The sequence below is a fragment of the Mus musculus genome, chromosome 11, assembly GCF_000001635.26.
Source record: "Mus musculus strain C57BL/6J chromosome 11, GRCm38.p6 C57BL/6J".
Lineage (NCBI taxonomy): Eukaryota > Metazoa > Chordata > Mammalia > Rodentia > Muridae > Mus > Mus musculus.
In genome coordinates, this window is record NC_000077.6 from 75,271,695 (window position 1) to 75,297,668 (window position 25,974).

Genomic DNA, 25,974 nt, shown 5'->3' on the forward strand with positions numbered 1-25,974 from the left:
CCTCCTCTTTTTCTAATCTGTGCATGTGTGCACAACATAGTGTAGGCACATGCCCCAGCATTCATATAGAGATCATAGAACAGCTCTGTGGAGTTGGCTCTTGCCTTCTACCTTGGGTCCCAGGCTTTGAGCTCAGGTCATGGGGTCTGAATAGCAAGCGCCTTTAATTGCTGAGCCATCTGAAGGCCCCTTTCTTTGTGTTTCTCTCTGTCTGTCTGTCTGTCTGTCTGTCTCTGGGGGGGGGGGGGAGGGGATAGGATCAGGACTGCATACAGCTCAGCCTGATCTTGAATTCCTTTTCTTTCTGCCCTGCCTCAGTCCTCTAAGTGCTGGGACTATAAATGTATACCATCATGCCTGGCTATGTTTTTTTTTTTTTTTTTTGCTTATGTATTTTTTGAGACAAGGTCTCACCCAAGTTGACCTTGAACTCATGATACTCTCACTGTAGCCCCCCCCAACCCCACCTGAGTGCCAGGACTACAGGCCTGTGTTTCCACATGAAGCTCATCTCTGTGCCTTTTATTTAGCTTCTTACCTTTCTTCTTCTTCCCTCCCCTGCCCCACCCTCTTTCTTCTTTTTTTAAAGATTTATTTATTTATTTTATGTATATGAGTGCACTGTAATTGTACAGATGGTTGTGAGCCATCATGTGGTTGCTGGGAATTAAACTCAGGACCTCTACTTGCTCTGGCCCCCTCACTCCAGAATTTATTTATTATTATATGTAAGTACATTGTAGCTGACTTTAAACACACCAGAAGAGGGCGTAGATCTCCTTATGGATGGTTGTGAGCCACCATGTGGTTGTTGGGATTTGAACTCAGAACCTTCGGAAGAGCAGTCAGCGCTCTTAACCGCTGAACTAACTCACTAGCCCCTTTCTTTTTTTAAAAAAAATGTTTTATTTATTTACATTCCAAATGTTGCCCTCCCCACCCCCACTTCCTTTTGTTGTTATTTTGAAACTGGGTGTTGCTATGCAGTCCAGGCTGGGCATACACTCATGGTGATCCTCCTGCCTCAGCCTCCTAAGTACTAGAATAACAACCACTTGCCACCACGCCTAGCTATAGGTGCATCCTTTGTCAAGGAAAGGCCAGTGCACACTTTAGTGGGGTCCTTCCAACCCTGGGCCTCATGACCCAGCTATGGCCACACTCTGGCTCATCGGATCCTGGTCTGTGTCCCTCCCTTCTCACCTTCTTTCAAGCAGGAGTTCCGCCTGGGCCATTGCTCCATCCAGTGTCAGCTTCTAATGGGACAATTTTTTTTTTTTTTTACCTTCTGCTTCCTTGGAAAATACCTGAAGCACCTTTGATTGGATGTTACAAAACCCTTTACAAGTCTGTGTTCCGTATCTCTTTCTGCTCTCTTAATTGCCCCCCTTAACTCACTGCACTTCCTATATAAATCTCCGTCTCTCTCCTTTCAGGCTGTTAATAAATACGGGTTCTAAAAAAATACATAAACATCTATTGTTGGCTAAATAACTCACAGTGCAGTCAAAAAGCCAGAAAAGAGGGCTCTTTGTGATGAATGCATGCTCTCTCGATCTCTTTCCCTCTCTCCCCTCCCTTTTCCTTTCCTCCTCCCCTCCCTCCCTCCTTCCTGATCTCTACCTCCTGTCATCCCCTAACGTAAGAGGGCTTCTAGGACCAGGGTGGTTTACAGCTCTAAAAAGTGGGTGCTGGGCTTGAGGCTGCCCCAGAGGAGAAGAAAAAGAAGAAAAAAAGAAAGAAGCGTGGGGCTGAGGTATGGGGACAAAGGAGATCTAGTGTTGGGAGTGGTGGCTAATTTAAGTGACATTTCAGTGGGCCCCTTACCTCTACGAGAAGTGGGTCAGCCTCCTCCAACACGCAGTGCCAGCCTGCGCTGCTGTGGCCCGCCCCCGTCTCTCTCCTTTCAGCTCTCATTTCTCATTAGAGCCGTTAGTTCCTAAGCACCAGGAGGGTGGAGAAGGCTGTGCCTTTGTGTCACTGGTTTCTGTGTGGCAGCGTGCACATCAATGGCATGCCTGAACGGCAGAATTTGACATTACTGCTGCAAAATGTGCTTGGGTCACAGTGCTTTCCAAATTGGCTAAGGCTCCATGCTACCCCCTGCTCCTTTGCCCAGGCAGCTTAGAGCCCCTGCCAGCCCTGGTTTCTGCTGCTCCCTCTGGGGGGTTCCCGAAAAGAGAGGCAGCGAGACATGTATTAAACTCTTCAATCTCTGTAAGTGCCATTTCCTGGGAGACCTGCTTGGAAGAAGAAAGCAAAGCCAGTGCACAAGACCTACACGTGTAGAAGATGTTGTGTCCCGGTGCCTGGGGGTGGGGGGTCACATCCTCCTGCCCACCATTCTGGAGAGCAGTCGTGGGCAAGACAATGATGTCGGGGCTGGTGAGATGGCTCAGTGAGTAAGAGCACCCGACTGCTCTTCCGAAGGTCTGGAGTTCAAATCCCAGCAACCACATGGTGGCTCACAACCATCCTAACGAGATCTGACTCCCTCTTCTGGAGTGTCTGAAGACAGCTACAGTGTACTTACATATAAATAAATCTTTAAAAAAAAAAAAAAAAAAAAAAAAAGACAATGATGTCTGTGTTCTAGCCAGACAACCCAAGGACAGACAGAAGACTTTCTCAGTGACAGGGGGCTAGCAGGACAAACCCACAGAGGAAAGGCACTGAATGAAGGACACACCCATACAGAGGTCCTTGGAAAGAGAAAGGACAATTGTGCAGCCATTGAACAAGAGGCAGACAGACAGGAGGGCTCCAGAGAGAGGCGTTTTACACACACAGAGACACACACACACTCACACACCAGGCATAACATCCTGTCATTCTGCCTTGTGCAACCAAGTGTGGGACGTTCATGTAGTCAACATCTCTGAGTCCCAATGATGTGCAAAGCCCCAGCCAGCCCCATGGGGTCTCAGGGTGAGCAAGGCAGGCTCCCCACATGCAGAGTACATTTCTATCAGCATAAAGGAAGCTGACAGAAACCCGAGTTCCCCTCTATTGGATTGCAAGGGTTGTTATCATCAGGAGAAGGACACAGGGATCTGCCATATAGGTGTCACTTGGGTTAAGCAGAGAATGAGGCTTTGTCCCAGGATGGTAACCATCCTCAAGGGATTTTTGTATGTGTGTGATAAGGTGGCAGATCAGGGACTCGGCTTGAGCAAGGCGTGTCCACTAATCCTGGGCGGAAAGGGGTTTATTGGGACAAGGCAGCAGCAGTAGACTCATAACTAGCACAGGCCTTGAGGCTTGCGCTCCAGCAGCTAGCTGGGCCACATTGGCATTCTCCCTCTGCACGAGGGGGTCACAGGGGTCTCCGTGGTGTTTTTATTCTTTATCCTGGTGTCTGAGCCTCAGAGGCGCTGAGGTCCCTGACCCATCATCTTGCCTGCCACCAGGAGAGTCTCTCACTGTTTTATCTGAGGCATTTAAAGTGTCACGGAGCGTCTGGCACTTTGCTAGTGGAGGGTACAGACTTTCCGATGTCCTCACCAGCCTCTTTTACAAGATCTGCCCCACCCCCAACTCTGACTGGCTGTGACCAGAGCTGGGGGTGGAGGGGGGGTGGAGGGGGGTGCAAAGGAGACTGAAATCCACCCTGTGTGGGTTTTACTCTGCACGGAGCGGAACAGGGATTTAGTGGAGCCAGAGAATTCTGGGAGTTACTGTGTACTCTACCTAGCTGTACACTGCTGGGGCCCAGCCCTACAGGCTGCCCCCCTCAACCCCAAATTTTTCCTGTTACCATCACTCTCTGTCCCCTCTACACCATACTGCAGATGAATGTAGCCCCTCTCTGCCCAACAGATGACAGTGGGTCTCACTCCTCCCCCCTCTTCCTCCCCTCCAGCCTCGCACAGGGTCCCTCTCCGGCTTCTGTCTCCATCTCCTCGGGGGCTCTCCCTCTGCCGTGTTCCTTCTTTGGCCCCTCTCACTCAGAAATAGCTTCATTTCTCAGAGTCGCTGACCCTCTTCAGACTCAGAGAAAGCCTGCAGCCAGGCCATGGCCCTGTCTTTCTGCAACTCTGTTTTCCTCAGCCATTTCCTCACCAAGAGGCTACTGGCAAGGAAAAATGAGAAAGCCACTTGGAGTTGGATGATGTGTCAAGACTTGGAAGGACCATGCACATACACTTAATACAACCTGGTATCAGGACCCCGGGGAGGGGGGGAGATTTGATTATGCCCCAACACCCTTTGCAGATATAAAGACTCAGGTCTACTGGCTACTCGGACCTGTGTTCTCTTTCTCCACACCAAGGCTACCACTAAGTGACCCCATCTAAGTGACCCAGGGTAAGACAGAAGCTCACTGGGGACACAGTGAGTACTTCCTCTCAGACTCACAACTTTGAGAATGGAAGCGTGTCGGGTACACAAAGGAAAAATAAAATGGCTGAGCACAGGGCCTGGCAGACCTGCTTCAGTAAGATTCATTTCTAGGACTTCCCTCCAAGGGCTCCTGCTTGTGTGTGTGCATGCACGTGCCACAGCGGGTCTGGAGGTCAGAGGATAATGTTTCCGGCATTGCTCTTCTCCTTCTACCATAGGGTCAGGAATTGAACTCAGGGTGTGAGGCTTGATTGACTTCTACCTACTAAGCTAACTTTTCCTCTTCTCTCTTCTTTCAACAACTCTTTGTGCTTCAAGCATTTTTTAAAAATCCATTTTTAGTCTCCTTCCAAAGTTTTTGTGAATCCTGTGACTGTTCTAGGAACTTTTTGATTTTCTTTTTATTTATTTGAAAAATGAGCCAGGTGTGGTAGCATAGGTCTATAATCCCAGTGTTTGGGAAGCTGAAGTAGGAGGACAGCTGTGAGTTCAAAGCCAGCCTGAGCTACATCACAAGTTCAAGGCTAGCTTGGGATGCAGAGAAAAGACCTGTTTCAAAAAGAAAGAAAAGAAGGAACGAAGAAATGAAGGAAGGGAAGGGAGAAGAGCAGTAAGGGGAGAGGCTTGGCAGAGTGTTTGTTGGGCATGGACACTCCTCTAGATTTGGTCCTGGGTTGGGGGAAAGAACACTTAATGGGAGTCAGGATGGGGCTGGGAAAATGACTTGGTTGGTTAAGCGCTTGTCCTGTAAACATCAAAGTACACATTTGTGTCCCCAGAACCCATGGAAGATGCTGGGCCATGGGGTCATAAATGGCTCAGTGGGTAAACATGCTTGCTACCAAGCCTAACAATTCAAGTTTGATCCAAGGATTAGAGAAAGCCAACTTCTGAGGGTTACTTATTGACTACCACACAGGCTCTGGGGAATGTACACACAGACACACACAGATAAATTTTAGATAGATAGATAGATGATAGATAGATAGATAGATAGATAGATAGATAGATAGATAGATGAAAGGGGCCAGGTAAGGTGGTGTATACCTTTAATCTCAGCACTTGGAAGGCAGAGACAAGAGATCTCTGTGAGTTCAAGGACAGCCTGAGCTACATAGTAAGATTCTCTAAAAAAAAACAAAATCAAACCAAACCAAACCAAATCTAAACACACACACAAACAAAAACAACAACAGCAAAACAGAGCCAGGCACTGGTGGTATAGTGGTGTAGTATGGCACATGTCTTTTGTTTTATTTTGTTTTTTGTTTTTGTTTTTGTTTTTTTTTTTGAGACAGGGTTTCTCTGTGTAGCCCTGGCTGTCCTGGAACTCGCTCTGTAGACCAGGCTGGCCTCAAACTCAGAAATCCCCCTGCCTCTGCTTCCCAAGTGCTGGGATTAAAGGCTTGTGCCATCACTGCCTGGAGGTGCATGTCTTTAGTCTCAAAATTTGGGAAGCAGAGGCAGGGGGATTTCTGAGTTTGAGGCTAGCCTGATCTAAGAAAGAAAGAAGGGAGGGAGGGAGGGAGAGAGGGGGAGGAAGAGGCAAACATGGTGGAACACTTGTAATCCCAGTCCTGGGTAGCAGAAACTCAGGATAAGTGGCACTCACTGGCCAGAGAGTCCAGCCAGTTGGTGAGTTCCAGACTCAGTGGGAGATCCTGTCTCACAAAGTAAGGTGGAGAGTGACTGAAGAAGACGACTGACATCAACATATGTCCTCTGCACACATGTGCGCAAGCACACACACACACAGACACACCCACATCCACATCCACACATACACACATACATAGACACACACAGACACACATAAATATACATATACATACACACAGACACAGACACATACACAGACATATACACATACACATACACATACACATACATATACATACACACACACAGACACATACACAGACATATACATACACACATATATACATACACACAGACACATACACAGACATATACATACACACATATATACATATACACAAACACACACATACACACATATACATACACACAGACAGACATAGACACACAGAGAGACACACAGACACATAGACAGACACACACACTCAAATTAAATATAGCTCTAACTGCTGTTAAATTCACACTCCTTCACATCCCCACGCTAGGACTCTAAGGAGGCACCAGCAAGGCCCAGGTCCAGCTTGACTTAGAGCAAAGCATCCTCCCCCCTCCACACAATGGAAACGGACGGAAAGGGGCATGGAAGCAGAACCAGACAACAGCAGCCTAGCCAAGCCCAGGACTCTGCTCCTTCCCCCCATGCCTGCCGTGCAACTGGGGAGGCAAAGCCCCAGCCGGTGCTTTCTGACCGCTTAGCGGAAGACAAGGGGAGCCTGTGATTATGATTTCTGCTGATTTGCAATGAAACACTAATGCAGTGGGCTTTTCATTAAGCCAGATTTATTCAATCTAAAGATTTTATTTCCTTTATGTAGAAAGTGCATCTTTATATGTTGTTGGAGGAGCAGAGATGTGATAAAAAGAAATTTCTCTTATGAACTAATAGCACTGATACATAGTGGTAGCTATGCCTTGGCCTCTCTCTCTCTCTCTCTCTCTGTCTCCTGTGCATGTGTGTGTGTGTGTGTGTGTGTGTGTATGAATGCACACAAAGTAGCCCCCCCCCATATTATTTCTTCTGTGGGATCTCCAGACTCAGCAAATGGTGGTGACTGGGAAGTCTGGCCATGCAATTCTTGCCTTTTCTCTTGCCAGCCCAATCCCTTTGCATTCAAACCCGGGCTGCTTGCTGTGGCCAGCCCTTTCACCTGGAGTCCTTCCTCCTCCTTACCTGTCTTCCCATCCTTTGCAGACAATTATCCTCAATAACTAGCCAATTACCCTTAAGGACAATTATACTCTTCCATCAGCAAACACGGGTGTTCTTTCCTTGAGTCTTTTGATGAAGTCGATATTAAAGAGATGCTTTATTTACATAAAGTCAAATAGCTCCCTTTTAGAAGGGTTTGGGTTCGATGTCAAAGTTTTAAAATCTTAACTAGAGGATGGGTGTAGAGGGCTTTTGGCTAGGGTAGAAAAGAGATGGAGATACTTATTCTGATGTTGCTTTAAAAGGTAGGATGCCCAGAGAAGGTGGAAGGATGGGGGAGGGAGGGTCCCTCCTCAAGCTAATGAATCTAAAAGCAGGGATGAGCTGGGCGCTAGGAGTGGAACCAGTCAGAAGTGTCTGCCTTTGACTGACCACAGCTCCTGCCCTCCCCTCCCCCAGTCTCTCTGTGAACCGCCAGCATTAGGAGCTAATCGCTTCAGAAAGCCAGATTGGAATGTGTTGCTCACCCTCCACTGCTCAGAAAACCTTTATTCCAGGCAAGGACTGACCCAAACCGATCATGGCATCTGCCAATCAGGAGGCCAAAGGTGCCGGCAGGGCGGGACCTAGCTGTGCAGAAACAGCTCCGTTATGGCGCGCAGAAAAAGCTGGGGGGAAAGGCTACCGTTTTATCTCTTGGCAGATGGCTTCTCTCTTTGATGCTTTGGGCCTTACCTGTTACTGCCTGCACTTGACTTGACCTAGGCAAAAATAGCAGCGAGATACAGGTTCTCGAAGTTAGAAGGAAAAAAAAAAAGCCCCAAACCACAACACAACCCGGAAGTGTGCCCCCGCTGTGTTTCTAAAGAGCTGTTTTCTTCCCAAGCTCTACAGCGTGGTGGCTCTAATCGGAAATTTCTTTTTAATCATAGCAGGAGTCCCAATTAGCGTGTTGGGTAATCTTTCAAGTAGAGTGGGAGTTCCGTGGCCACAGAGAGCAGAGGCAATATTCAGCATAAAGCCCTAGAGAAAGAGGTGTTGTGGGCCTGTGCACACATGTGTGTCAACGCACATGTGGCTTGTGGAGGCTGGCTTCCCACTCTCAAGATGAGGTGTGTGCACCCCAGGCCTTTTGATTCTCAAAGCTTTATTAGGACCAGAGGGACTGTGTGTGTGGAGGGGTGTTGCTCACAGTGCAGAAACCCAAACCTGGCTTCTCCAGGAGCCCACATGCCAACAAACAGGCTGCACACTCTTGCTAGTACATCCCCTAAAGGTATGGGGATGAGGGACCAAGTGCTTTGCAAGACAGCAGGCACAGAGTTCTGGGACGCTCCTGTACCCCAGACTCAGCCGCCACCCAGGGCCAGCTCTGATCTGGCTTGACCTACTTTCTTCTGTTGTTGTTTTTGGAAGTGCTGATGTCAATGCAGAATTCAGCAGAGTGGCTGAGTGAGAAAAAAGAGGAGAGGGAGGAAAAGGGGGGGGGGACGGGACGGGCCGAGGCCAACAGGAAAGGGCAGGCAACAAGACAATGACCACAAGGTCCCTGTAACTACACTAACTGCTTACCTTTCCTGACCCCCAGGGCTTAGCCAATATAGCTGAGACCCAGTCTTGGTGCTGTGGCTTCAGGCTAAGTAAACAGGGAAGAGTTGGACATGGGTCTCCATTCTCTCTCCTCATCCAACAAGGGGAGGAGGCAGTGGCCAGGCAGCCATGCCCACCGATGCCATCCTTCTGGGAGGAGCCAGACATTTCAGGCACCTCTCCTTCCCTGGGTGCCTAGAGGTGCTGTGTCTGCATCCATCTGCCATGCCTGCCATCTGAGAGAGGCCACTGGGACTTGGTAGAGAGGTTCTCCACACATGCTGGCCTGGAGGAAATTGGTCTTTAGGGACACTGAAGGCAGTTTCCTCTGTTCAGTGGCTCCTTGGAAACCCACGTGACAGAGCTCGCATGACAACTTGCCGGCTCTCAACTCCCATTCTTAGCTGCCTCAAGCACTGTAAGGTTTAGGAGAGCCCCAGATGTAAGTATGGATGGGAAGACCCTCCAGGGAGTCATTGCCTACCCTTCTGAACTCTAACATGGTCCAGCTTTTCCATTCCACAATTGAGGAGACGCCAGACCTGGCAGGGGAGCAAGCCTTTGTTTCTGACCCATTTGCAAACCCCAGCCACTGAGGAACTTGCATACAAGAAACTGCCTCTGGGCCTCTCCTGGACTGAGCCCTGCCTCCCAGGGGACAACTGGGCAACAGATCCTTCCAGGTGGCTGCAGTGACAGATCCATGCTTTTATGACATAGAAAGGCCTCAGTCTCAGGATTTCACACACTGTATTTCCCTCATCCTGGGGACCAGGGAAGGCGAGCATCTTCTGCTCCCCCCAAACAAGTGTGGGAATGATTAAAATCATTTTTTTTTTCTGCTCCATGAACTCATACAGTTTTCAGATACCGAGGAGACAAAGCCCTCCTGTGCTGAAATTAGACCCCGAAAAATAGGTTAGCTGACAATTACTTGTTTCTAAGTGGAGTGTGATGTAGTGGCAGGAGCGCAGGATGGGCTGCCAGGGCTGCAGTCTCCCCCCCCCCAAACTTACTGTCTCTTAACCTCTCGAGTCCCTGGGTTTCTTGCCGGGATGATAATTCTCCCCATCTCCCTCCTCTGGTGGGCTGGTGGAAAGCGTAATGAATCAACGCTTGAAGCACGCTGAAGAGGCCAGACTCGGGATGCCATGTAAGTACACAGCATCGCCAGCCACCTCTCAAGTCTACACGGAGCTGATTTATTTACCTCCCGTGAAAGAGACAACAATCATCATATTTACACTTCATGCCGCAGCTTCCTGCGTGGCACGGCAGCACCCCCTCCCTCTCCGCTGCTGAGGACTCCATCAAGCACGCTGCCTTGCCAGGATGACAGCAGCCCACTCTCAGCCTCTCCCTGGCCTCCTTACAGATCATGACCTCCTGCCCCGTGAGGTCTGTCACCCGAAAACCACGGTACACCGGGGGCTGCAGCCTCTCTATGGGGGAGGCTGAGGAAATGAATTCCGTAGGTAAAAGGCTTCCTAGGAAATCAGACGCTGCTAGTAATTAAGGAGCGAAGCATAGGTGCGTGAAAGGTAAATGGATGTTATTTAAATGTTGCGTCATTTAAAGAGTGTCCTGGTGCTTCAGTTCCTTGTTACCATGCAGGGCTGTGGACGGGTGGCAATTAGGCTGGCACGGGTAGAGCTCACCTGCTGAGCTGAGGGAGGGTGGGGACACACCTTCCGGTAATTGCTGCTGGGCAGCTCTGGGTCTCCCCACCCCCGCCCCCGCCCTCACTCCCCACCCCCCACTTCTTTCCTGACAGCTCTTTCATTTGCAGCAGCTTACAGGGCTTGTTGCCCTTACCCAGAAAATCACGTTGGAAGAAATATAAGAAAAAGAGGAATGAAAGAGAAAGCCAGAAAAGTTCATATTAGGTTCGGATCTGCGGCCAAACCTGGCCGAGAGAATCCATGACGGTCCGCGCGCATATAACCCTGTGGCAACAGGGCCCGGCACAACAGGGCCCGCCACAAGAGCTTCTTGAGTTGCCACCTGCCAGGAGACAGGATGAATGAATGGATCATCTGTCCTTAGAGCACAAGCCAGGCCTGATTCTCCAATATTGATGTGTGAGGGAGATGTCAACAGAGGTTCCCTAAAGAATGATGCTTCTATTTCCATGCTAATCCTGGGGCGTCAGCTTCAGTCGGAACAGCCGGACCGTTACCTTAGCTCTGCTGTTCTCCTGTCTGTAACCCGCAGAGGGAAGGGCGGGGTCACCCAGCATTGCCACTCCCCCCACCCTCACGTGGTCCAGACCCCTCTTGGGTTGATCTGCTCCTGAAAAACAGTGTTGGCTCAAGTTTGCCTCTGAAGGTATGTCACCGCTGGCTCAGCCAGCTTATCTCCCCGGTGCTTTCAAGATCAAAACACCCAAACGAAAGAAAAACTTTGTTTCAAGAGCAGAGTGTGGTGCCAACTCTGATCAAAGTGTTTTTCAGCATGACAACTCACTGCCCGTGACAACCAGTACTTGGCTGTTGTGGCTCAGAGTGAGATGCGGAGGGAAGTGGATGACAACAGCTGTATCCAGGTCCAAACAGAGTAGATTCACGGCTGGCAGAAAATGGCTGAGAGCCTTGGGCTGCATCCCTCCTCCCCTCCTGCCTCTCTCTCTTTTCAAGGTGGTTTTTGGAAATGTCCTTCCTGTGGGTTGTGTGCCTTTTCCATGTAGGACCTGGGGCCTGTGCAGATGGCCCTGTGTTCCTGGTGCTGCTGTTGAGATGTGAACGAGTGATAGGAACCCAGGCACTAAACACACAATGTGGTTGTATCTGACTAGAAGCAAGGCAAGAGCAGGAGGCATTTGAGGGTAAAGGAGTGTAAGGACTGTGTAAAGAGATGAGGGTTCTATCTGGGAGGCAGGAGTCCCAATGCCAGCAAATACAATGGACTCTCCTGGTCGACCCAACCAGAGAGAATTCAAGATGGCAGAGGGACAGGCTGTCTGAGTTTCCTATGGCTGCACCGATAAATGGTCATAAGCAGAGTAGAGGAAAACCACAGACAGAAATTCATGCCATTGAGACTAGAAATCTAGCTCAAGGTTGTGTGTGGCAGGGTTGGTTCCTGGGTGTTCAACCTTTTCACACTGTGACATGATGCTGTGGTCTGCAGATGTGTTGGGCTGCATCCATAGCTACCCTGGGACACATTCATGGACCGCAGGTTACACATGCTATTTAAAAACTCCAAGGGAAGGGCTAGAGAAATGGCCTGGTAGTTAAGTATGCTTGCTGATCTTCCAGAAGACCTGAGCTCTGTTCCTAGCAGCCATGTTGGGCAGCTTACAACTAACTATGACTTCTGAGCTCCAAAGCTCTCTTCTAATACATACATACATACATACATACATACATACATACATACATACATACATACGTACACACACACACACACACACACACACACACACACACTTTAAAGAAAAAAATTCTGGGTTGGAGAGGTGGCTCAGCAATTAAGAGCACTGACTGCTCTTACAGAGGTGCTGAGTTCAACTCTCAACCACATGGTGGCTCACAACCATCTGTAATGGGATCTGATGCCCTCTTCTGGTGTGCGCTGAAGACAGATACAATGTACTCATATACATTAAATAAATAAATAAGAAAGAAAGAAAGAAAGAAAGAAAGAAAGAAAGAAAGTGTAAACGAGGAAAATTCCTAATTAAAAAAGAAAGAAAGAAAGAAAGAAAGAAAGAAAGAAAGAAGGAAAGGAATTCTGAGGGAGAATCTGCCCCTTTTCCTAACTTCCAGGGCTATAGGCAACCTGTGGCCTGGGGAAGCTGTAGACAACCTGTGGCCTGGGGAAGCTGTAGACAACCTGTGGCCTGGGGAAGCTGTAGACAACCTGTGGCCTGGGGAAGCTGTAGACAACCTGTGGCCTGGGGAAGCTGTAGACAACCTGTGGCCTGTGGCAGCATCATGTCAACGCCTCACCCTCTGTGCCCAATTTCCTGTTCTCTAAGGACACATGCCATCAAATGCATAGGACACTCTACATCAAGATGATCTTGTCTCAAGATGTTTAACAAAATTACATCTGCAAAGACCTATCTTTACATGTGAGGTCACTCCACAGGTTCTAGACATATTTTTGAGGAGCCACCATCCAACTCACTATGTGACAGAGTCATCTAGAGATTTGTGTCCAGGACAGACTGGCTGTATCTGCTCTGAGAGTCCCCTGCCTGCCCGTGGGAACTCCCCAGTGGTCCTTAAGGGCCCTGAGGACTTTGGATCTGCAAAGCCACATCTTCCAAAACCATTTTCCTCTTTTGGAGAGCTACTCTACCCTGAAACCCTTTTCTCTGAGGTGGCTTTTAGAGAGGCAGGTCTCAGCAGGGCACTGTGCCCACAAGAAGTCCCGGGGAGAAGGGACCCAAGGGCCAGTGCTGAACTATCGCTGAGACTGAGAACATTGTGTCTCACCTAAAATCGGTGGTCGCAAGGACCAAGCAGGCTCTATAAATGTCTTACTGCCTTTATTCCTTTTCCTCCGCTCCATCTTACTCCTCATTTTTGTTTGTTTGTGTGTTTGTTTGTTTTCTTCTGAGATGTAGCCCAGGCTGGCCTTCAGCTCACTATGTAACTAAGGATGACTTTAAACTTCTGATCCTTTCTTCCCTCCACTTCCAGAGTCCTGGGGCAGGTGTGTGCCACCGTACCCCAGCTTTATTTGAGACTATGATTCAGGCTCCATACTTCATGCATATTAGGTAAGCATGCTACCAACTTGGCTATATTCCCAGCCTTTCTTTCTTTCTTCTTTGAGACAATGTCTTTTTTTTTTTAATTATATGAGTACACTGTATCTGTTTTCAGACACACCAGAAGAAGGCATTGGATCCTATTAGAGATGGTTGTGAGCCACCATGTGGTTGTTGGGATTTGAACTCAGGACCTCTGGAAGAGCAGTCAGTGCTTTTAACCGCTGAGCCATCTCGCCAGTCCTTGAGACAATGTCTTGCTATATGGCACATATTGGCCTCAAACTCAGAATCCTTCCGCTTCAGCCTCCTAAATACTGGGATTACATGTGAGCCATGGTGTTTGGCTTCTAGCCTTTCTTCCTTCCCTTTCCCTTCCCTTTTCCCTTCCCTTTCCCTTTTCCCTTTCCTTTCCTTCCCTTCCCTTCCCTTCCCTTCCCTTCCCTTCCCTTCCCTTCCCTTCCCTTCCCTTCCCTTCCCTTCCTTTCCCTCTCTCTCTCTCTCCCCCTCTTTCTTTTCTTTCAGAGAGTTTCTCTGTGTAATCCTGGCTGTCTTGGAACTTGCTCTGTAGACCAGGCTGGCTTGAGCTCACAGAGAGCTCTAGCCTTTTCTAAATGGATAGCCATTATAATCTAAAGCAACCTACTAAGACAGGTGTGGTAGCATATACCCATGATCCCAGCACCTGGGATACTGAAGAAGAAACCAAAGTCAGCCTGGATTATATACAGTAAGGGTCTCTCTCTGTCTCTCTCTCTTTCACACACACACACAGAGAGAGAGAGAGAGAGAGAGCCTATTATGTCGTTGGTTGCTTCTAATCATTAGAAAACCACTCTCTTAGGCTGAGTCAGAACTAGCCTAGCTGAGACACTGTCCACCCACTGTCCCAGAGCAAGGCCATCGCTGTCCCAGATTTGCCTTTGGGGGCCCTTGAAATGAAAGTCACCAGCAGGCTCCGGAAGCTGCCTCATGCTAATCAGTTGAGGTTGTGAAAATAGCCCTGCAGTGGTTCCTGGGCCTGCAGCTGGGCCAGAGCCACTAAGGGGAGTCTGGTCCTTTGGAGCAGAGTTAACAGTCATCAGTGCTTTTTTTTTTTTTTTAAATGTTCCCTGCTTTAGGCTCAGTGCTGTGCGCTACTTCTAATCCTTGCAATAGGCTGCAAGACAGGCAAGAATATCATCCCTGTTTTGCCCTCAGGCAAATTCTGAAGTCTGGCAAATGAAAGATGTGGGATTTGAACACAGACTTGTTTGGCCAAAGAATTCTCACTCTACTTCTGCCTGTGCCACCTTCCTCTCATGCACGGGGAGGGGAGGGGAGCCCACCTCCCATGCTCAGGGGCTAGGAAGTGGGGAGAAGATGGATGTCCTCAAAGCAGGGTGAGAATGAAGTAGAAGCCAGCTTCAAATCTAAACTAAGCAATGTTTTATTTCCATTTCCCTGAACATAAAGTTCAGTTACATTTGGTTTAAAAAAAAAAATCCCTACACAACTGGTTCTTGAGAAATGTCAAGTGCTACAATTCAGTGGATGTGGATGAAACAATCAAAATGTTGAACACCCCCAAACAGATACAAACCTTCATCAAAGTCTCTTCCAAAGGCTGGGTCTGAAAAGAGCGACTCATGTTCCAGCCCAGTTGGCTCCTTCTCATGTGAGCTCCGACTTCCAAAGACTGCTTGCACCAGGAGGAAATATAATAGATGTCCTTTTTAAGGGGGGTGGGGTCTGTCTGACAACCTCCCACAGTGACTGTGGATACAGCCCAGTTAGTAGAGTTCTCGCCTAGCAAGCGTGCGGCCCTGGGCTTGAGATCTAGCACCCTAAGGCATAGTGGTACATGCCCATGACCACAGCACTTGGGACGTAGAGGCAGAAGGATCAGTTCAAGGTCAGATGAGGGGTGGGGAGGCATTCCTTTAATGCCAGCATTTGAGAGGCAGAAACAGATGAATTTGTGAGTTCAAGGCCAGCCTGGTCTACAGACTGAGTTCCAAGACAGCCAAGGCTACACAGAGAAACCCTGTCTTGTCAGGAAAAAAGATAGTGGGAGAGAATTCAAGGTTATCTTGGACTGCATAAGACTTTGATTCCAAAATAAACAAAAATGGAGCATGAATGCTTGCAACTGTGGACAATATTGGGTTCATACATATTCTGTTTTGTCACCTACATACCAATTATACAAATCAGATTCAGCTGGGCCCACTGGTGCATGTTTGTTCCCAGCATCTGGGAGGTAGAGATGGGCAGAGCTCTATGACTTTAAGGCTAGCCTGGTCTACAAAGTAAGTTCTAGGACAGCCAACCCTACAGAGAGATACACTACTTCTAAATCAATCAATCAATCCATCAGTCAATCATGGGCTGGAGAGATAGCTCAGTGATCAATAGTGCCATTCTTCCAGAGGACCTGGGTTTGATTCCCAGCACCCACATGGCAGCTCACAGATGTCTGTAACTCCAATCCCAAGGGACATGACAACTTCTACTGGTCTCTTTGGTCAACAGGCATGCACGCAGCATACAATATATATATGGGTAAAATGCTATATATATAAAAATCAGATTCACAAATCAAGTACAGAAAGAGATCAACTATAATGAAACAACCATAACACATACTGTTTTAAAAGCTACCTTTCCTGTCTGACATCTGACTTCTTGCGTGACCCAGTGCCTCCACAATGAGACAAGCAGATGGTGTAGTCCCTGTGACCCAGGATTAGGCAACCACTGCCCCTGGGAAGCCATTCCTAGTAACAGGATCAAATCCCACAGTGCTCCACTGTACCCCGCCAGAGGACGTGAAGCCTCCCTTCCCCGGCTGTCTGTGCAGCACCGCCCAGATGCTTGGTGTCACTGAGTGACCATCGGAGCCCAACTGAGGAGTGCCTCAGTGCTCCTCAGGGCAGTGTGCAATTGAAACTTGCATGTGATTTCTGGAATTTGTCATTTGATATTTCCAGACTCCAGCTGACCTTGGATAACAGCACAGAGGGCAGAACTGCAGAGGAAAAGGGGCACTACTGTGACTGTTATCCCCTGCATGATTATAGAAGGGTCTGTGCTTTCTCTTACAAATCATTGCGGCCTCTCTTCACTTCCCTCCTTTGAAGTCGAAAAAAATAGATGCATCCTCACAGTACAGGATGGCAGGTACGAGGCGGGTTCCGGGACTGAGGCAGGACTCATCATGCAGCCTCTTTCCCTCAACTACACCGCCGCCCCTGCAGAGTTCCCTCTGATCAAATCAGTTTCAGGCCTGGAAAGAAACGGCCACTCAGGCTGGGGATGTGGTTCCATTAGAGGCCTGCATGCACGAAGCTCTGGATTTGATCTTCAGCACGGGCATAAGCCCAGTATGGTAGTATCTGTTTAGCATGGTGTGGAGGTATACCTATCTCTGCACAGGGAGACCAGAAGTTCAGAGTTATCCTTGCACTTACAGTAAGTTCAAAGCTAGCTTGGGCAACATGAAGTTTTGTCTTAACAAAACGAAACAAGAGGGGCCGGGGAGATGCTTCGCTGTGCTGAGTCATTTGCTGCCAAGTTTGATGACCTGAGTTTGGTCCCTTGAGCTTATGGTGGAAGGAGAGAAATGACGCTTGAACTCCACGCACATGCCACAGCCCACGCATGAATGTGTATACACACACACACTAAGTGGATAAATGTTAAAAATAAATAAATCAAAGGAATGGCCACTCAAAATCTACCATCGTTGGGAAGGGAGGGGAAAAGGCAGGCGAGGGAGATAGATAACCCTGATATGAACACGGAAAGAGCCAGTGTGCCACCAAAGCTGCCCAGTGTGCCACCAAAGCTGCCCAGTGTGCCACCAAAGCTGCCCAGTGTGCCACCAAAGCTGCCCAGACTTGATTACAGATTTGGCCAGGGACACAGGAGGCCAGCAGGAGCAGCCAGGTTCCACCTCAGAGGTGGAGCCACAAACCTGGAAATGAAACGTCTTTCCCTTTCTTCAGACCACAGCAGTGACAGCTGTCCTGCAGAGTCTGGAGGGCTGGCAGGGCTCATCCACTCTAGTGTGCCTGTGGCCAGAACAGGCCTCAGTCACAGGTGCTTTTCCAAGGTCTTAGTGTCTAATTAAGGTTAGCAGCCAAATTGGAGAGAGAAGGGTGCTGGACTTTACTCTGCTGTAAGGACTTTGGGCATTGTTCCATTCCGTGATCAAATACCACTGGCTCTGCCAACCACCATGTCAGTGGGTCTTCAGAGGTAGAAGAACTCATCCTTTTTTGAGAGGTTTGGTCTGGTCCTTGTCTAATGCAAAATGCCTGGGGCACCAGGTTAATGTCAACTCAAAGGCAAGTGCTGGTCCAGCATGTGTGGAATCCTAAGTTCAATACCCATCAGAGCCCCAAGCCCTAGAGGACAGACATGCTTTAAAAAAAAGTCATGCTTTAAAAAAATTCTGTTGAGGGGGCTGGAGAAATAGCTCAGCAGTTAAGAGCACTAGCTGCTCTTTCAGAGGACCCAGATTCCGTTCCTAACATTTTCATGGTGGCTCAAAGCTGTCTATAATTCAAGTCCTAGAGGGGAATCTGTTGCCCTCTCTGGTTTTCTCAGGCACCAAGAACACATGTGGTGCAAACATACACGCAGGCAAAACACTCATACATATGAAACATTTTTTATAAACCTGCTCGGATGTGGTGGCTCATGCCAGCGATGCTCTCAGCACTCAGATGGCAGAGGCAGGGGGATTTTGTGTTGAGCCCAGCCTGAGCTATAGAATGAGATGCTGTCTCAAAAAGAAAAAAAAAACAAAAAAAAACAAAAAACAAAAACAAATCTGTGGGCTTAATCATTCCTAGCCAGAAGGAGCTGGCTCCAGCAACAATGGATCCCTAGAGCTCTGCTTTGCCCCCTGGTCTGGAGAGCTTGCTCTAGAAAGGAATTCTCCATAGACCACATTTCTATTTTGGGGACCACTCTGGGCCTGCACATGGAAAAATGGAGAGTTGAGGTTTACATGGTCATTTTTTTTGTTGTTACAGTAATGAGAGCTTTGAAATGATCACAAAAGGAAAATAGGAAAATATGCCTCCTAAAAAGAGCCGAGGCAAATTATTATAGCAACCGAATCCTAAAAGGAATGTTCAAGTAAAAAAAAAAAAATATGGCTCATGCGAAGTTGTTATGGCAACTGACATTTAAAAGTAACAGGATTTGGGCAAGTTTCTTTCTCCACCCTCTCTGCAAAGTCTTGCAGGAACTTCATGCTAAAATTATGCTTTAATTTTAATTAGCCAAATAGGTCATAAATATAGCTTATTCCCAAATCCTTAGAATTTCTACCCTGCAAGGAGCTGAACTACTAATGAGGAAATATTTCCACAAAAACCCACTTACCATTAAGAACCCCCATCCGATATTTTTCTAATATAATTTATCAATTTAAACACATTGCATAATGTGCCACTCTGTAGCATTCCATTAAAATGATAAATAGCAATAGTGGTGAGGGGTGGGGGGCAAAAACCAGGAGATTAAACATATCCAAAGCAGTGTAGCTATATTTAAATACCTCAATCCATTGTAGAGGAAAACACACTGTTCTCATCCGCAGATACAGTCTAGACTCAGAGCAGCATATCCTTGACTGTAAGGGTATTAATAGGACAGACGAAGGGGGGCAATAAGAAATGACAGGAAACTTCAGAAGAAATAAAATTTCTATTAGGCTTTGTTATAAGATTACATCAAAGCAGTTCATATGTTTTAATCTGGGGAGGAAAAAAAGCAACTACTTGGGGTTTGCGCCTGGGGGCTGCCTCTGTGTACTGAACCAGACAGTTTGCATAATGAACAATTTTCATTCAATCAGGATCTCAGCAGAGATAGCTCCTACTCAAAGGAACCCGGCACAGGCTCATAGTTTTTATCTCCCAGCTCCACCTGCTGGAGAAACCTTGTATTGCAGGGAGAGAAAGCAGTCGGGAGGCATTGTCCTAGTGGCTGTGTACCTAAAGTTACAGACCTGACTTTAAACAGTTTCTCTCTGGAGGTTGAAAGGGGCTCTGTAAGATACCAGAGTGGATTGCTCTCAAAGACTCTCGGACTCCTGTTACAGGCAAGTAAGGTCCTAGCAGATGGTAGCATGGATCTCCGGCCCTTCTCACTGCTTTCTTGAATCAGGGATTTAGAAATTGCTATTTGCATACCAGGAGGACTGAAGTTTGGCTCCCGGTGACCAGAGGACAAGGTCATTGTTTAAAACCACCCAAACTCATTTCCGACTTGGTTGGTCAAATTTTCAAGTTTCCCAGCAGTCTAAGGATTCATAAAATAAGGCAGAGGCAGAGAAACGGAGGGTGTGTGTGTGTGTGTGTGTGTGTACCCAAAATGGAACTGCATTTTCATGCACAATAGAAAACTTAAAGACTGAACCAATCATTTTGGAAAACTGGCACAGCTGACATTGGCTAGAGGAAGGAACGGCCAGGGCGAGCCAGCTGCACCAAGACCCAGGGCTGAGGCCTAATCCGCCTTTATCCGAGGGTTTAGTGAGGCTCCCGCCGCTCACCAATCCCGGCTGGAGCCGCAGAAGAGCTCTCTTCACTTGGCTCAGTCCCAGCACAGTCGCACTATGCTCTCCCGTGGGGAGGCCGCTCCGGGAGGGGGAGCGACATCAAGCTTTGTGAAACTGTTTTCGAAAACCTGGGATGATCATTTAAATGTTTAAAATATGCACATGGTAATTCAAAACTAATTACCCTGAGCACATTTGAAACATTTATGCCATCATCTTGGATCCTGCCTACTGATTGTGCGCTGCAGCTCACTCTGGTGTTTCTATAAACTGCTTCAGCGATTTTAACTTCCAGGCTAAATCAGGCAGCCACAGGCGCTGCCTCCAGCCCTGGGTTGGTGGAGAGACCCCCATCCCTGACTTCCAGGCGAGGAGGCGGCCCGTTTCTCCAGAGAGCCGTTTGTCAGGGTCTTGTAGTTCTGGCTGCCGAATTATTGCTCTTATCCGTGTTCATAATTCTCATCTGCATTATTTAATTTAGGCTAGAATGACCTCTTTCCCTCCCGAGTCTTCCTCCCTCATTCCCATTTCCTCTTCTTCAATTCGTGGCCCCCATTTTCTGATTGGTCCAAATATATAGACAAATATCCTTGATCGTCCCACCCCACTTGGCTACATCTTCATCTGGGAGCCAATGTGGTGAGTTTTCTGGGTTTGCAAGGTGGTCAGGTCCACCAGTCATCCTAAGGTGTGTGAGAGAGGTAGACCAACATGAGCGGCGCACAGCCGCCATCACTGAGAGAGCACGTGCCCTGCAGCTCAGGCACAGGCATGCACACACCGGCAGACATGTGCACATGCGCTTTCCCCAGCAAACCCTGCTTGCAGAGTAATTAGGCCTAGGCAGTTCCTGAAGCAAATTCATTTCCCCCTTTTCCAGAATAAAATGAGTTCTCTTCCTTTGGGGGTGCTAAACCAGCATGCCAGTGGCTAGAAGCCTGAGATGGGTGATGTGGCTGAAACCATTTCTGCAGCCAAGCCTGTGGGCAGAAGCTAACCTTGGGCTGGGGAGCTGCAGTCGGAAGAGGCACAATTCTGGGATCAAGAAATGAGCACTGGTTTATAGGTACACTCCCAGAAATAGACAGATGAGGGCTGCCTCCTTATTAGCGCTTTGAAGATGCCCATGGCGGGTTTTTAGACATTTAGGAATATAAAAGTAGGTTGGATTCCCACAGTCAGCTGAAGTTTGACAGAGTGATATTACCGGGTTTAACTAGAGCCATTAAGAGACTCTTCATTATCCCACACCACCGCCACCCAAGTTATCACATGAGCCATAATGCAAGAGAATTTTCATTCCATCAACAAGAGAGGGAGCCGGTCTATCTTTGTCCAAAGGAAATGAGCAGCCCAGCGTGAAGCTTGTGAGGAATTGAGTGTACAACACTCCAATAACATCCCCTGCAGGATTGCCTCTGCGATTTAGTCGGTGAAGCAGGGGTAACTGCGCTCGAGCAGTCTGCCTGTGTACCTGGCTTGCAAGAACACCAGCTCGAGGAACACCAAAAAGGCCGATTAATGACAAAGGACACTCATAGAGGCCCGAATTCCACAGGGCTTAAGTATTAAGCCCCAAAGAAATCAAGGTCTAGGCCATTCTCCTGGCGCTCAGCAATCTCATTTATTATTTCTCTACAAAGATCCAACACTCAATTTCCCAGGTATCCCCTGTATCTGACTCACATTCTCCTGCTCAGTAAGCCATCCTGGTTTGAAACGGGCCTCCCCTCCTCCTGCCTATGCATGCTTTGCGTCTTCACAACGACAGCTGGTAATTTGCAAGACCCCCTCCACTGGACTCTCTCACCCCACATACTTGGAACTACTCCTTGGAACTACTTGTTTATCAAGTGTTCTGTTGGTGAGCCTTCTCTTGCATTAAAGCTGTGAGAAGGAACCACAGTTTCTATTTCCTTTACATTTCTTGTAGCGTCTCACATGGGAGACACCCAGGTTAGATATACTGAGGGTCCTGGTAGTTTTAGAGTTGGAGTTAGATGACCCAGCAACATGCCTTCCCCCACCACGCACCAAGCAAAAATTGCACCCACCCTTCCCTCAGATGTTCCTGGCATCTTATAACTCGCCCAAAGCCAGATTTATTGCTCCTGCTGTAAAGTGTATCTTCTCTAAGCCTCACTTAAAAGCTACCACTTGGCAGAAGATCAAGTCAGAAGTGCAGGCTAGCAGGTGACGGTGAGGACAGGGCGGGATGGGGCGGGTAGGGTGGAGCGAATAATTGAAGCTCCAAGAGTTACCAGCTCAATATTTAACCTAACTGGTAATTTGCTGTGACAATTACGCCATGAAGGGAACGCTGCGACTATGCAAGAATGTTGCTCTCTAATTAAGAGGGCTCTGCATTTCCTAGTCACCCGCACTTTAATAACACACAGAATGAGCCTTGGCTCCGGGAGCTAAAGGTTCCATTAGGAGCACGGGCAGCATATGGCTGTGCACATAGGCCGTGAGTGATGCAGCCCAGTTAAGCCCGCTAACACCTTCAATTCGTCCTCAGATAGAGCCCAGAGAGCGCGGCTCAGGCCCTCACGCCACGAGCCCCATTTGACTGACAGGCATCTTCCCGGAAAGCCTGCGCGTGCCTACACTGCAAATGGACCTGCTTCCCACAGCCCGGCTTTCAACCAGGAAGGCTTGGCGTGGGTCTGATCCTTCAAGAGTAACTTTAATAAGGATTTTCTCACAGAAAGAAAAGTCCATGGGAACAAATCCTCCTCTTAAGAGCGTGAGACAGGAATGGGGACACAAGCCAACACCCCAATTGCTAGGCTAACTCTGATATGAGACAAAAGAATATTAATATCTTGGCTATGAAGGAGGATGGTGCCATCTTCTGAATTGATGGGAGTTTTGAGGCATGGCTAAGCTGGGCAAACCATTTTCTTTTTTTTCTCTTCTTAATTAGTGGTTCATTTATGGAGGGCTTGCTGCCCGGAGAGCCCATCAGAAGAGAGCTCGCTTTATGGAGATGTAGCTTATAAAACTACTCAGATTTTAAACAAACAGTGCAGGAGGCCAGAGGTAGAAGTGGTGGGGGTGGGGTGGGGCAAGAGAACAATTGCATCTGCAGAAGGCTAGCCCTGCACCCCAAGCCTATGTTTAGGGTTGATCAGCTTCCCGAGGCAAGCCCAGAAGCCTCTAAAATTTTAGGCCAATAGAAATGACCTCTGCACCACGGCTGACTGAAGCTATAAATAAGCCTCGAGTTGAGCAGTGGTGTCAACGGAGAGAGCAGAGGAAAGTCCAATCAGAGCTTCATTTTTTTTTTTTAAAGTCCACTTGCTTGGGACTCACCTGAAGGCAGGGCATTGAGTAGAGCCTTGGCTCCCTGCAGCGAGAGGCTCCAGTTTTCCCAGGCACCAGCCCATCGGTTGGTTACCTAACCACCGAAAGGGAACTGCACAGCACACAAGTTAAATATAGGCTGGGTTATCTGCATTTTACAAGCTCTGAGCAAGCTATCTGAAGAAGCTGTCATTTTTAATGACGGCACAAACTTCCAATTACCGACTGGGTAATCCACTAGGGAGCAGGTAGTTTTGGAAGAACAGTTCACCATTATTAAAAGTTTACACAATCACTTTTGAGTTGACTATAAGTATTTCACACGAGGCAGGTGGGATTAGGGACTTTTTGGGTGGTTTACTCGAGGCTGCAACCAACAATGAGTGTTTTCTCAAGAATTATACATTGAGATTTGTCAACTGCTGGGGAGTAGTGGAGGGTCCTGGTAATGCAGAAAGGTTATGAAATGGCCAGGTAAGGTTGGGTGCTTCCAAGTCTCAAATATACTCCTAAGGCCAGCTCCAAGTCATAAGCTCAAACAAGTCTTCAAGGGGCCTGGAGAGTTAAGACAAATAAGGATCACTTAGGCTACCCACGGACAAGCACTTCTCATACAAGGACCGGCTACCTCCAACACCATCTTCCCAACATGGCTTCTATGTTGCTTCAACAACCAGGGCAGGGTGAATTAGGGGTGGGTCTCTCCAATGTGGACTCAAATCATGACTACAGCTTGTGTTTTTTTTTTTTTTTTTTTTTTTTTTTTTTTTTGGTTTTTCGAGACAGGGTTTCTCCATATAGCCCTGGCTGTCCTGGAACTCACTTTGTAGACCAGGCTGGCCTCGGACTCAGAAACCCGCCTGCCTCTGCCTCTGCCTCCTGAGTGCTGGAATTAAAGGTGTATGCTACCACGCCCGGCCGAGTCCGTCTTGATAATGAAGTTCCCAGTGACCTGGATGTCAACTGAAGTTGGATTTTACTGTGATGACTACTGAGTCCGGCTCAGAATTTTGGGGGGACAAGGTACCTTGATTTAACTGGGCACTACACGACTGTAACCCCCACATTGGGAGAGGCAGAGGCAGAGGCAGAGGCAGAAAGTTGGTTGGAGGCTAGGCAAGGCTACACAGCAAGAAGCTGTCTCAAAACCAAAGACATCTTTCTTGATCCAAATCCTGTCGGAGGGTGTGAGGCCTTGGGGGCCAGAACAAGGTGGTCAAGGAAGACCACTGACTCTGTCCTTTGCTCCATTACTTAATCAGAATCGCCATCACAGATATAGCTAGGAGATTTTAAGCCTTGGTGGCTGCAATCTGCATTTAAGAGCTAAGTGGGATAAACTCAGGGGTGGGCCCAATGCCTCCCTCCCCACCCTCCCTGCATCCCTCCATTTACCTGTTTCCAGGGATCTGCTTAATTTACCTGCCAGCCTTTGGTGGGACACAGGCTTAGTGGCTTAGCGCTGCTCGGGGCACCAGAGACCCTCACAGAAGCACCTGAATGTACTTTCAGCGCTGCAGAGCACGCACGGCTCAGGCCCATCAGAAGAACCCAGGCTTATGCTAAGGAGCCAGAAAGTAGAAGCAGCTGGCAAGAGTGATTCAGCCCCATAAATTTACACATCCGTACAGCCAAACCCACTTGAAGTGATCCAGAGCCACTTTTATTGAAATAGAAAAGATGCCTATTCTGGAGTGCTAAGTGGTACAGGAGGGTGGGTATATAAGAGATAATCCCATGTTGTCTTTGATGTGGTGCTAGGGAGATAACCCAGGACCTCACGCCTGCCTGCAAGGTAGCCACCAAGCCACACCCACAACCTCTATTTATACACACACTAAGTGTGGAGGTATGGATAAAAAAAAATGTCCCAAGACCTCACGAATCTGCAAACATGGTGCCTGGTTGGTGGCACCGTTTGGGGAGGCAGTGGACCATTTGGTCTTGCAGGAGGAAGTTATGTCACTGGGTATGGGCTTTGAGAGTTTGTAGCTTTGCTCCCCTTCCAGTTAACTCTGCTCTCGTAAGGTTCCTGCCACCATGTTTCCTCTGCCATTATGGACACCTGGTCCTCTAGAACTGTAAGCCACTTACTCTCAGGTCTCTTTCAGTCCTGGAGTCTTATCATAGCAATGAAAAGTAACTTGTGTGGCAGCCAGCTAAGCAAGGGCTGTGGCCGACTGCTTGGGATTATGGTTGTGTCTGTCTGTCTGTCTGTCATTCCATTTATATAGTCCTGAGAATTGAACCACTTTACCACTGACATGTCTCAGTCCTCTTGGTATCATATATTCACTTAAGACAAGATCTCATTAAGTCATTCAGACTGGTTTTGAGCTTGCAATCCTCCTGCCTCTGCCTCAAGGCGATAGGATCCCTAGGGTACTCGACCAGACTGGGAGTAGCAGGTTCTGTTCTCTTAGCTTTCTACAGTGATTGTGGATTATTTGTGTATAAAGATCTGATGGCCCGACCGACTCCCTTCCCTTTAAGTGAACATCAACAGTATTTAGCATCAACTTAATAAACTCATTTGGTAAAGCCATCTCCCCACCTCTTGAACAAATGAAAATCAAACAGCAGTACCTGTTCTCCTAGAGCAGCGGCTCTCAGCCTTCCGGCCTTTTAATACAGTTCCTC

The 25,974-nt window shown here is 48.1% G+C and overlaps 1 long non-coding RNA gene across 3 annotated transcripts in view; it reads right to left on the minus strand.

Annotated features, from left to right (window-relative positions):
- Positions 1 to 25,974, minus strand: part of Gm35117 — a 43,605-nt gene extending 17,631 nt beyond the window's left edge. For 2 of the 3 annotated variants that reach the window (XR_001780267.2, XR_001780266.2), the window contains exon 1: positions 1,828 to 2,456. This is a non-coding gene — a long non-coding RNA (predicted gene, 35117). Of the gene's footprint in view, positions 1 to 1,827; positions 23,890 to 24,729; positions 24,897 to 25,920 lie in introns of those variants that run through there. The other variant, XR_003949715.1, reaches the window with a different exon arrangement.